Consider the following 11,964-nt stretch of genomic DNA (forward strand, 5'->3'; position numbering starts at 1 on the left):
TGTGCTCAGTCAGTGCTGGAGCATGAAGGAGGTGCTGCTGGTGAGAGGCAGGTAGCAAGCAGCACAGTGCTTTCAGCAGCTTTTGTGCCCTTCTGGAAGGGATGCCCCTGGCACTCAAAGTCAGAAAATTCCTGAGGGGAGACTGATGTGTTTGAAATTCATCTGCCTAGAGCCTAATTTCATTGTCTCAAGAGCTCAGCAGGCAATTTCATAAGAAAGCGTCGCTAGTGAAGGTATTTGAGAGACGTGTCGATGTGGCACTTCAGGATACCACTTAGTGGCAGACTTGGTGGTGTTGGGTTTATGGTTGGACTCAAAGGTCTTTCCCAGCCTAAATGATTCGAGGAACCTACTGTGAGTATAACTGGCTCATTTTTCTCTCCAACAATATTGGGAAGTTCCAGTGTATCGGACACAATACAACTAGTTTTAGAAAAGATCCCTTTTTACTGAGGGACAAGTGACACTGAATACTTGGCAGGCTCATAGTGTTTCCCTGAAAACTTACGGTTCTGAGAAAGCACTGAATAATTTTATTAGCTGGGATGCAGGTGCACCATTTGTTTCTCTGGTTGGAGTAGAGGCAAAAGAGACTCTGGCTTGGGTCCAAATAGGGATGTTAAGACACATGGAGTTTTGTTCCCAGGATGTTTCTCATTTGTTTGTCTAAGTAAACCAAACCTCAGGAAAGGGTTGCTTTTTGATTCTTGTGGGCAATTTATCTGGCTGGATTTGTGAAGGTGGCAATCCACAAGTTATAAAAATGTGTTCTGCTTCTGGGGATGGAAAAAGTAAATTTCCCACATTTATTGCTCATTTTATATTTTTATCAGAAAAAGAAAACATATCCAGGAAGTGCATTCTTAAGGAGATTGGGTGTGGTAGAAGCAACTTCAAAGATATGACATGAACTGCTTGTTCTTCTTGCCTGACTGTTTGCTTATCTGGTTGCCTTTCTTTTTAAAAAAATAATAAAATATATAGGCTTTCGTGTGTAAGTGCACTGAACATGGGAAGCTAAAGAACAGGTTCCTGCAAGTGAGTATCTGACAAAAACTGACCTGGTCGTTGATAACTATACAAATTCTGAAGCAAATTCTGCATAGTTATCTGTTACCTTTCCTGAGTGTTTGGGTGGTGGTCTTGGTCTGAGATACTAATGACTCAGAGAGTCACCGAACAGACTCCTTGTTAAGTTGGCAAAGTGCCATCCAGCCTCTGATACTGCTGCCTTTCAGTTTTCATTATTAGGACACGGATCAGTGTTGCTGGGGAAGACTCTGGCCTGCGCCTGGGTTTAGAAAGGCAAGCAGCACCCCCAGACATCAGGGTGTCTTGCAAGCAGCATCCCACCTCTCTTCCCCACCCTCCTCAGGGCCGAAGTGAGGGCTCCCCCAGCAGCATTTTGCTGTTTTGAGAGGTAAGCCTCTCCTGGCAGATCTGATCTTCTCCTAGGGTGACATACTAATTTAGGAGAAAGGTTTAATTTGCTCAAAGAATGGACTGCTGATATTTCTGCCTCTAAATGTGGTGGAACTGAGTCCTAAATAGAAGATATTCATGACGCTGGCCTTGCTACCTGGGAAGGCTCATCTGTACACAAAGCCCATATAGGTAGCTCTGTTTCCTGGCCAAATTTGCAAATGTTGCTGTCTAATGGACACTGCAGTGTCTAATCTTACGAATCTTAAGATTCATTCACCATCAGCAAAAAAGCTCAAGGCAGTACTAATGAAATTGGGAACTACTGTGGGGACACTACACAAGAGGTTTTCTCATTTCTAAGATTTGGATTTGGAGGTTGCTTTCTCCTTCAGGTGCCTATCTTGGTCTTGCCAAAGAAAGGTAACAATATCTTGGGCTGTGATTTTTTAGCATGTATTTGTTTTCAGTGCTCATGACTAAGAGTCTGATTCAATAAGTCTTTGTTTTACCTGGTAAACCCTGCTCTTAGCTCTGAAAACATGACCTAGGCTGTTTTGAGAAAGCGGTTGCTTTACTAACCAACCTCTACTTCACACGTGGTTTTCATCTTGGGTTCTGGTGAAATTTCTCAGGTCCCCTTTGCTAGTCAGAGAGCGTGAATGAAAGATGGCTAAGGTGGTGCTTAGATTTAGGAGGGGGAGCAGACAATTGAAATAAGTTGCCCATTTCTTCTGTAAACTTGTCTGGGCTGTGAGTCAGACTTTGAAAAATCAGAGTGAAATGTCTTCACATAGATGTGGTGCGGAGGTGCTTTCGTGTGTGTTTAATGGCAGCTTGTAGCTCTGTTCAGATAGTCTCAGGCACATATCTGACCTTGTAGTACCACATTTGGTACAATGGTAGGTCACAGTACCGAATGTGTGTTGGCTGCCCATGGCTGGTTTTTTAGGCACCAAATAAAAGATCTCTTCAGCAGTGCTGGGCAATTTCTATCAACTCGACCTGGGAGGGAGGTTGGAACATTTCCATCTGTGGCTCCTTGAGACAGCCTTCAGTCCTTGCTCGTGTGGCGCTTGAGGCCTTTCTGGGAATGGCCAGAGCTTGCAGCTCTACCCTGGAAGTTTCAAACTTGGGTTTACTGTAAAGGAGTTCTGGGACTGTGTAAACGCTGCTGTTCGTGGCCAACCATTAAACTCTGCAGAGCTGAGCAGGTACATCTCGTTACCATCCTTTAGGCAGACCACAGGTCCTTGCCAAAGGACTTTCACTCCACTAAAAACAGGCCAGTAAGTGATGCTAGTAAATTCGGGGTTTCTGTAAGAAGAATTAGACATTTGAGGTCACCACAATGAAAGGCCTTGAGAGATGCTTATGGTGCTACCTCTGACCTTGTCCTTTGCACTGCGCTGCAGTTGTGCATACTGTGGAGGAGTAAGAACTGGGTCACCAGTGGCAGCCCACGTACGTTTTAAGGGGAAGCGTTTTAGGAGCAATTTGAGGGGAACCCTCAGTAGTCTGCTATTATCATTATTCATCAGTAGATTTCCAGGTGGCTTCAAAAGCCGGTAGTAATCACTAATCCCATCAGCTAGATAAGAAACCAGAGGCAGGGAGAGAGAAAGAAGCTCCTCTGAAGATACTCAAAGAACTGCAGGAGCTTTATCTGAAGGCTTACAATTATCTTCGTAGCAGCTTGCTTTTTCTAAATTTGCTGAATACCACAGTGAGCAGTGACTGATCTGGAGGTCAATTGTGTTTAGTTCATGTCTTTTGGGCACTCGCTTTGATCAGCAGCGATACGGCTTCTGCTCACTTCTAGGACTGCCAGACTCTTCAGATCATAGGTTGGATGAAAACTCAAAAATGAGCTGCGAGCTATTTTTCCCCTGAAAATTTTTGTCTTTCTAAGCCAGGATTGCTGGAACGGGAAGAGAAAAAGTAGACCTGGCCTAGGAAATAAATTTCTGCTGCAGCAGATTGAGTGTGGTGTCACTGCAGGGAGCTCTGAGTTACCCCGGTGTCTCTAGTTTTTGCATTTTGTGAACCTTTGAGGCAATGCTATGAAAGGGTTTTGTTTTTTTTTAAGTGAGGTGAAATCATACAAAGACCTTTAAAACAGCTGGGCATGAAACGTGCTTAGTCATGAATGGATTTCTCAAAAAGAAAAGGGAGATGATTCAGACTGAAAAATAAATATTTAGCTTGGTGCTATGAGCTTTTAATGATGCTTAAGGCATCACCATGAATGCTCTGAGAGAGCTGTATAAAATATGTGTTACTGTTGGGATGGAGGAGGCAAGATTCAGCTCAGGACATGGATGTCTCACCAGGAGGTGACTGTGCTATTGGGTCAGCTGCTCCGGTGCTCAGGCTAGACAGACTTTTCTTAACAAGAATAATAGGGAAAATGTGTCTTTAAAAATGAGCAGATAGGAGTGGATGCTTTACTACCTAGAAGATAGAGCTTTTATCCAGCTCTCTCTTTGCCCCTGGCCCTAGTCGCGGGCTGTTATGGTTTTTCATTTTCTCAAACTTTCTCACACACGTCTGTGAATAAAAAACATGCATATGTAGAGTACGTTTATAATATGGATCAATTTATTTTTGTACTCTGCAGGAGAATTGTATGTATATATGCATGCAAAATGTAAGTATGTAAAATGTATTGTGTGGGAGTACATAAGGCAGCGAAGCTCTTTCATGAAGATTAATCTTTTTATCCAGTAGTTCATTACTTCAGAAGTTTTTACTTTCTTTTGTTAAAAATAGCAACTTTTCCCATAGTATTCCCTTGGATTTGCAAATGGGATGCACTAGTAAAGACCTGTAGTAAAAAAACAAAGCTCTATGGGGAATAAAAGTCAGGTTTTTAATGGTTTTCTGTCCTGAGAATGAACGCCAACGTAGCTCTCCCATGCCTAGTGAGGATGAAGCACAGTCCTTGGGTTTTGGTGAGGGCTCCAGCGTCCTCCCTGTTTCTCTCCGTAACTTCATACATCTGTAAGTCTCTGTGAACCACTAAATCCTGTAGTCTCCTCCCACTGTTCCCATTAGGAGAAGGACCCCAAGAAAGGTCTTTTGCGTGCACTTGTGCCACGGAGGGCTGAGTTAACATTGCAAAGAGCCGATCTGCTGCCTGGAAAATGACATACAGAGCATAAGCATCTGCTAGCCCTCACCCAGGGCCGAAACCTGCCCGTGCAACCAGTAGTGCAATGGCAGGTACCTTTGTACTTTATTACAGACATGGTAAACAACGAATTTTTGTTTCTTCTGCCTTAGCTGTCATAATGAATTTTTATTATTGCAGTGGTTTTATCTGTCTGCTGATGAACATGAATGTCGTTAGCCTCTTTCCCACGCTCTCCTCATCGGTGTCTCAAGGTGCTTCTCTTGATTCCATGGCAGCCCTTTCTTTCCACACCTCACGTCCCCAGCTGTAAGCATGGGCTGGGCTGCAGTGGCCGTGGCTGAGCCTGGGGACAGCTGATGGGAGGGAGCGCCGGAGCAAACCTGACGGCTGGTGTGTGGTCACTGGGCACTGACCAGCTTTGGAGGTGCTCCAGCTCAGGACTGTGATTTTCAAGCCTGGGTGTGCAGACAGCAATGGGGTTGGTGTGTAGCTCTGGCTGCCTTGCTTCGATCCTTGGGCGCGAGTGAGTGACAGATATCCTTACTGCAGGGACAATGGCAATTGTCTCCTGTTCGTTTGGGCTGGAAGGAGCAGGAGCACCAGGAACATGGCTCAGGAACTTTATGTGCTTTCTAGGAAGGAGTTGGAAAGCAAGAACTGTGGGTAAGGCAGCCTGGTCCTCTTGTTCCGCACTTGAAGCCTGGACTCCTCTTTCCCCATTCCCATGGGAGGATGGTCCTTTGCTCTCCAGCGAGGTGCCTGGCTGTCACTCCTTAGCTGGGGCTGCAACTATTAAGCCCTCTTGCCCTTTCCTCGGGCTGCCTGTGCTCTACAAGCCTCACGATGGCACCTTCTTTCAGTGGTCTACTTGTGGCTGCTGTTCACCCTGTGTGGTGGGTATCTTGTGATGGGCCTCTGCCCCAAAGAGCTCTTGGTTTAGATGCCAGGTGCACAGACAAATGCATCAGGGGCTTTACTTCGAAAAGGTGTGTCTTCCCTGGTCACTGGATCGACATCTTCCTAAGGACCTCCCGGCGCAGGTGGGTATTTGGGGGAGATTTGAATAAAGAGAGGGAAGAGGCCTGGCAGCTCCGTCTGGGCTTCCATCAGCTGCTTTCCGTTTGTGTACAGAGCTTATATGCTGCTGCGTCGTTGTCCTTGTTATCATGCTGGTGGCTCTGGTTCTTGCTCTGCCTGTTTATTTTTGTTCCATTGTTGAATTAACTGGTCCTGCACTCTTTACTCTTGTTGGCTCCTGATAAATTACTGCCTCTTATTAGCCTTAAATTACTGCCTCTTTCCAACCTTTAATTATTTGCTGCCATCATATCTTGGTGCCATATCCTCTTAATTATTGTTGCCATACTGGTGGGGACTGCTCTGTGCCTTTGTTAAACCCATTAGCTTTGCTTTCAGCTTGCTTTGGCCATTCTCTCATCTCTGCCTGCCCCTCCTTCCCCATCTCTTTCTGTCTTGTGTTGATACTATGAAGAATCATCCCAACCTTTTCCTGTGAGCCTTTATAGTCTTACAGCAACCCTCTTGCTTTGTCCTATGCCACCAACTCCTGCTGCTTTATTTCTCTGCAGCCTGCCTCCCACTGCCTTTTTAGAGCTGGTGGATTTCTTCGGCTCCGTCTTCTCTCTTTCTGCATGCTCTGAGGTCCTGTGCCTGTCCAATTTCCCCAATCTCCTTTACTTCTTGCTTTGCTAGTGGCTTGGGGTTTTTTTTCCTGCTGGTGTTCCACTTACTTTGGTGGGGATGCACTTTGCAAGTCTCTCCCCCCTTTCCCTGCCAAACTTTAGTTTGAGCCCTACTTTTCTACTCAAGACTGGTGCTGATGGATGGCTCATTGGTGCTTCTTTTCTTGAGGACTTCCCAAGAGCCTCTATCCTATCGTGTTCAGTTCACCATGCCTAGCTCCGGAGCTTGCTGTTCCCGTCTCCTGCTCAGTCTCCTCCTGGGCTTGGGCAGTCAGATCCTGCCTCTCTTGGTGCCTTTGAACGCTCCACCTCAGGCTTTCAGCATAGTTACAGTATTTGGTTTCCAGTCACCACCCTCTCTGCAGGTCTCTGTGTTGCTGTTCCCGGGGTCACATCCATTCCCAGCCTTGCCGCTGCAGCCAAGGGGCTCTCCTGCCCGTTTTCTCACTTGTGCAAATCCTACCAGCCTAAGCCTTCCTTTTGGGCACCACCAAAGTGTTTCCTTTAGTGTATGCTACTGCTAAATTCTTGGTTGTGGAAGACTCAAAGCGAAACAGGGAAACTAGAAGAGGAACGAAGAGTGGTCAAATCTAGAAGCGGCCAAACCTTGCTGCTGTGTGTAGAATTAACCTCTTCTACCATCTCAGCCTCCTCTACAAAGTCCTCTGGTCTTAACCCATTGTTGAAGTGATGAGTGCCCACTTCTCTCCCCACGTGCAGGTCCCAGCAGTCGTGTCCTGCAGCCCTCATGCCTTTTCCTTCACCCATGCTGTAGGTTGGCCCCAGCCTGCAGCTCACCCTCCCACCCACTCTGCACATGGGACTTTATCTAGAATAGCCACTCTGGCCTGTTTTGCATCCTGCCTCTCAACGCAGGGGTCAACAGTTGCCTTGGTATTGCCATTTGTTTCCCAAAACTTGGCCTCAAAAATTTCCTGCTGCTGTCTGTCTGCACCCCAAAGTGTTGTCTTTGCTGTGCTGTGTCTTTGTAGCCTAGGTCATGTGCCTCATCGATGCTGCTGATGGAGGCTGGTGAGGCTGGGGGCTTTTTCTGGGACCGGGGAGTCCTCCATGGTACAACCCTCATTCAACATCCTCGTTCCCCTGACCAACACTGTAGGTTCTCAGGACTTGTCTGCTTGCTCAGAGCATCCAGTGAGATTGCGGGAATGATTCTACCTGGGTAAGTCATTAGTTTAACTAATATTGTATCTCTTTATTGTAAAAAAGCTCTTTGAGGTTGATTAATGAGGAGTGGGTGGAGATAATATGAACTCTGGTTTTGCAGGTGAAACACCATTCCTTTAAAACAAAATACCTGCAGTGTTAAAAAGTATAAACCCACTTAAAACAAACCTCTACTTCTTCCTGTGGGGAGACTGTCTCCCACAGAAAGTTATATTTTCTCTTAGGTTTATTTTCCCTCCTTTTTTTTTCTTTAAAGCAATGTATTCCCCTATCTGCCTGTCTTCACTCCCCCTCTTAATAAAGTGCTAGTACCTTGGGTCACCAGGATGAACGCTGGTGGCTTGTCCCTTCGAGACACGTCAGGTGTGTGACATAAGGTACAAAACCGCTGTGGTACCTCAGAGTGGGGACACAGCTTTCTGAGTCCCCTTTCGTAGTGCCACAGCAGCTGCCACTGCCAGCTCCTGCTGCATCTCACAGGGCCTCTTGCACAAAGGGTTTGTTGACTTAGTGATAAATCTTAGCAAACTCTCCAAACACCCCTGTGGAAATCGCTCCCTCTGTGAAGAAAACATGCCCGAGAGCAAGCACGGTGCCCGGCTCTCTGTGTGCTGCCCCAGCTGTACCCCTGCAGATGGGAAGCTGCTGTCAGGGGGCTTCCCGGTGGGCTGCTGTGGAGGGTACCGTGCAACCCCACTCTGCCCAAAGGGCACCGTCCTCTGCCAGGGCAGGCAGAGATCTTGCCAGCTGCAATGAGAGCCTCCCTAGGTGTGGTTCCTGATTGTCATGTCCTTATCAGAAAGCCATGGGGAAATCTATGTTAGGCCTATTCTCTTGCTAAATAGAAGCTCAGCTTCCAGGTCTGTCAGGCCAGCTGGAAACTGCTTTCCATGTGTAGGTGCCTTGGGGACAAGGACACGTAGAGAAACACTGCAGCTCTTGCAGCCATCCTCATATCCAGCTTTCTAATACTGCCATCCTCTTTTGGTGCATAACTTGATAATGCCTTGGCTGTACTCATGGTGGGAGGGTGGGGATGGAGAGGAGGAATTCCCACTCTGCCCTTGCATAGGTTGCAACTGCAGCGCTCTGTTCTCCAGTGATGTCAAAATCCACCTTTTGCTTTTTCTCCACAGGACGTGCTAACCATTAAAGAAGGCCTCAGAAAACAGTTTTGGAAATACCTGGTGATTTTGATTCTATCATACACGGCACCCTTGGAAAAAAGACCTGTAGCATCAGTGTAGGGCGCCCCTTTTCCGCAGATCCCTGGTGCCCAGTGGCTTCTTGGGGTGAGTGTTGGCTGTGATGCTGAGATGGATGGTTAGGCTGCAAACACGGAGGCTGGGCTGCTGAGCAGAAGATGGGTGAGTTAAGCTAAAATATCTGTGCCTGGCTGCAGCCCAATGCCTGTCTGCCTTAGCACGCTCTGTGCTGGGATGGGCGCGTAGTGGGAGGGGCACACGTAGGGGTGATATGCCTTGGCACCATGGCAGAGTGAGCAGCGTGGCCCCTGCCTGTGCTGGCAGAAGCGGGTGGGAGGTGATGTGAGCCTGGGAGCTCGCAGCGGCATGGCTCAGCTTGCTCTTCCCTGCCCTGCCAGGTTGTGGCCCTGGCTCTCCCTGATGTTCCCCTCCCGTTTCCCATTCTCCTTGTTGCTTTTCTTCACTTCCCAATGAGCTGAGCCTTATCTGGGGGATGTTGGCACAAGTCAGACATAGTGGGGAAAGCAGATTATTCTTAAAACCTCCTTCTGCCTCTCCCTTTTTTGTTGTCAGAGGAGCAGCAAAGGACCCCCTGTGTCCCAGGGCCACGTGGAAGCTTGCCTGGCATGCTCTCAGACCATGAGGTGCTCTCCGGTGACCCCACTCCCAGACTTGTCTGTGCAGATGCATGTGTGAGTGTATGGGAAGGGCTGGGGTGGACGGGCAAACACGCGCTCTCTGCCCTGCGAGGGAAAGCGTATCGTGACGCACGGCCTGTCCGGGAGCTGCATGCAAGCTCGAGGCATGCGTGGGGGTGGAGGTCTGCACGGTGGGGACCGAGTCCTGTGCCCATCGTCAGAACACCACATTAGACTCCTGGTGTCTCTAGTGCAAGGATTTTGGAAGAGCGACTCTCCAGGCACTATCAGAAGACATGCAAATGCATGCAGAGCCAGCTCACGCACCCAGCAGGGAACAAGTCTTCCCTTAAGGTAGGAGTGGGTGGGCCTGCTAGTTGTCTGGGCCTGAGAGGTAGGAAACACCCCGGCATCAATCCTGGCTCCAGAAGTAGGCAACACAACTGTGTTGGTAATTGCAAGCTGTGCGGGGACTTCTGATAGCCCTACCCCATGCTGTCCTGGTTCCTGTGCATCCCTGTCTGAAAGGAAGAGGGTGTTTTTCTGCAGCAGAAGAATGGGAACTATGATCTCCTCTCCATTTTGGTCCACATCCAGTTTACATCGTGGGTGGTGGTGCTGGCACAGATGGCTGGGGGGGATGAGATACCTTAAACCCATTCTCGACATTTCTCAATACATCAGCCATCATTTTAGTGGCATGAAAGTAGTAAGAGAGTCCTCTTTCCAGGAGAAATCACATATATGTATATCAGGGTGGTTCAACACCAGGCAGAGCAGGGAGCACAGTGGTTTTGCCAGCTCCCCTCACCCTCCGTGGGAAAGGATGCCGAGGTGCTGGGTGCTGGCAGCACCCTCTCCCTTAGGCGCTGGGCCCTTGGGCTTGTCTGCTTCCCTTGGAGGCAGTCCAAGTGACTCCTCTGGTACTGTCCCCATGTCAGTTGCACACAGCTTCTTGTAGGTACTGGCAGAGTGTGGGGGTCCATAATGATAAATGGGGTTGTTTCAGGGAGGGACACTGTGGAAAGCTGCCAGCTCCTGGTTGGGAAAAAAAAATATCTTATTTCCATGAAGGTTTTCTCTCTGAACAGAGCACCCTGCGCTTAGGGAAAGACTGGTCTCCAAGGAGGGCTTGGCACTGACCCCTTGAGGGTTTCAAGTATCAGAGCCTGCTTTTGTAGGATGGGGGACATCAGAAAGTGGGAATGGACCCCAGCTCTGCCTCCTCTGAGAAAATGGGTTGAGATACTGGATTTTGATCCATTCCTTCCCATGCCCACTCCCACCAGTTGCCATCTCCTTGGCTCAGCAATTCTTCCCACACACTTTTATTATTTTAAGGCGTTATTTTTAACCTGGACCCCTTCACTGTCTGCTTGTAGGTTTGGTCCCATGGACAACTCCTGCCACGAAAGGAGGTGAGCCCTGCAGCACTGGGATAGATGAGCAGCAGAGAGGAAAGTGACAGGAGTAGAAAGCCAGCTGCTGTCCCACAGTCACCTTCTCCCCAAACGGCATGTGCTGGAGATTGGCCCATCAAGGCAAAGCAATGCAGGCTTGAGGAGCCCTGCAGCCCGCTGGATCCACAGGATGATCTGAGATCTGCTCCTGATGTGGTGAAATCCTGAGGGAGCCTGTGGCTCATCTGGGATGTGGAGAGAGGTGAGGCTCTGGACCGGCTGTAGAAAGGTGTGGAAGGGCTTTCCCAGCTTTTCTGAGGGATCGCACCAAGTGCAAAGGGTGAGAAAACCTAGTCAGTTGGTGAGATGAGGCTGTATTTAAAGCCTTCCAACCTCCTTGCCTTACCTAATTTCTCTCTTAAATCGAATCTTAAATCTACTTTCCTTTTCCTTACCCAAGGATAAATGCAAAGTAACGCAATTAGGTTCAATCTAAAAACAAATAGTAAAAAACTGATCAGAGATAAGAATCTGGTTTCATCTCCTGTCAAATGGTGGTCTTTGCTGCTGCTTCCTCACCCTGGCAAAACCTCAATTGCCAAGGGGACCTGGGCAATTTTGTAGTTCAAAAATATTGTTACTCTTTAATTTTAACACCCCAAACCTCCAGCCAAGTGAATATTTAGTGTGCACAAAGCTCGCACCAAACAAACCGGGACAGATTCCCCACCACTGTAATTATCCTCCAACACCATTCCTTGCTCTCAAATTGCTGGGCTACCCTTGTGGGGAGGTTGTGGCTCACAGAGGCCCAAGGCATCATGCAGGGCTGCTCTGGCTGCTTGTCCCACACCAAATCCTTCCTTTCACCTCTGGAAAAGCACTCTGGTTTTAGTGTGGGCACATGGCTGCTGAGCAGCGAGGGTTCGCCTGTGCTGGTGGAGAGTGGAGGTGAAGCTGGCACATGGCTGTTCTCCATGCCCACGTGCGGAGGCTTGTCCAAAGTCTGCCCGGGCTGTACCTTCGAACGCAATTGCTGCCTGTGAAGGTTAGGCACCTGGTGGAGATCAAGGAGTGTACTTACATATCCCAAAAAAACCATGGCACTGGGACCTCAGATTCACATCTGAAATGGCCATGATCCTTCCCTGGGGACTCTGGGAGAGAGGGAAAAGGCCAGATGAGTGTACCAGATAAATTGCTTGTGTCCTCTGTCACTGCCCAGCTTTCCACATGCAGATAAGAGTTATTTTACTCCCTGATTGCATGCAT

This window comes from Gallinula chloropus (genome assembly GCF_964237585.1).
Source record: "Gallinula chloropus genome assembly, chromosome: 1".
Lineage (NCBI taxonomy): Eukaryota > Metazoa > Chordata > Aves > Gruiformes > Rallidae > Gallinula > Gallinula chloropus.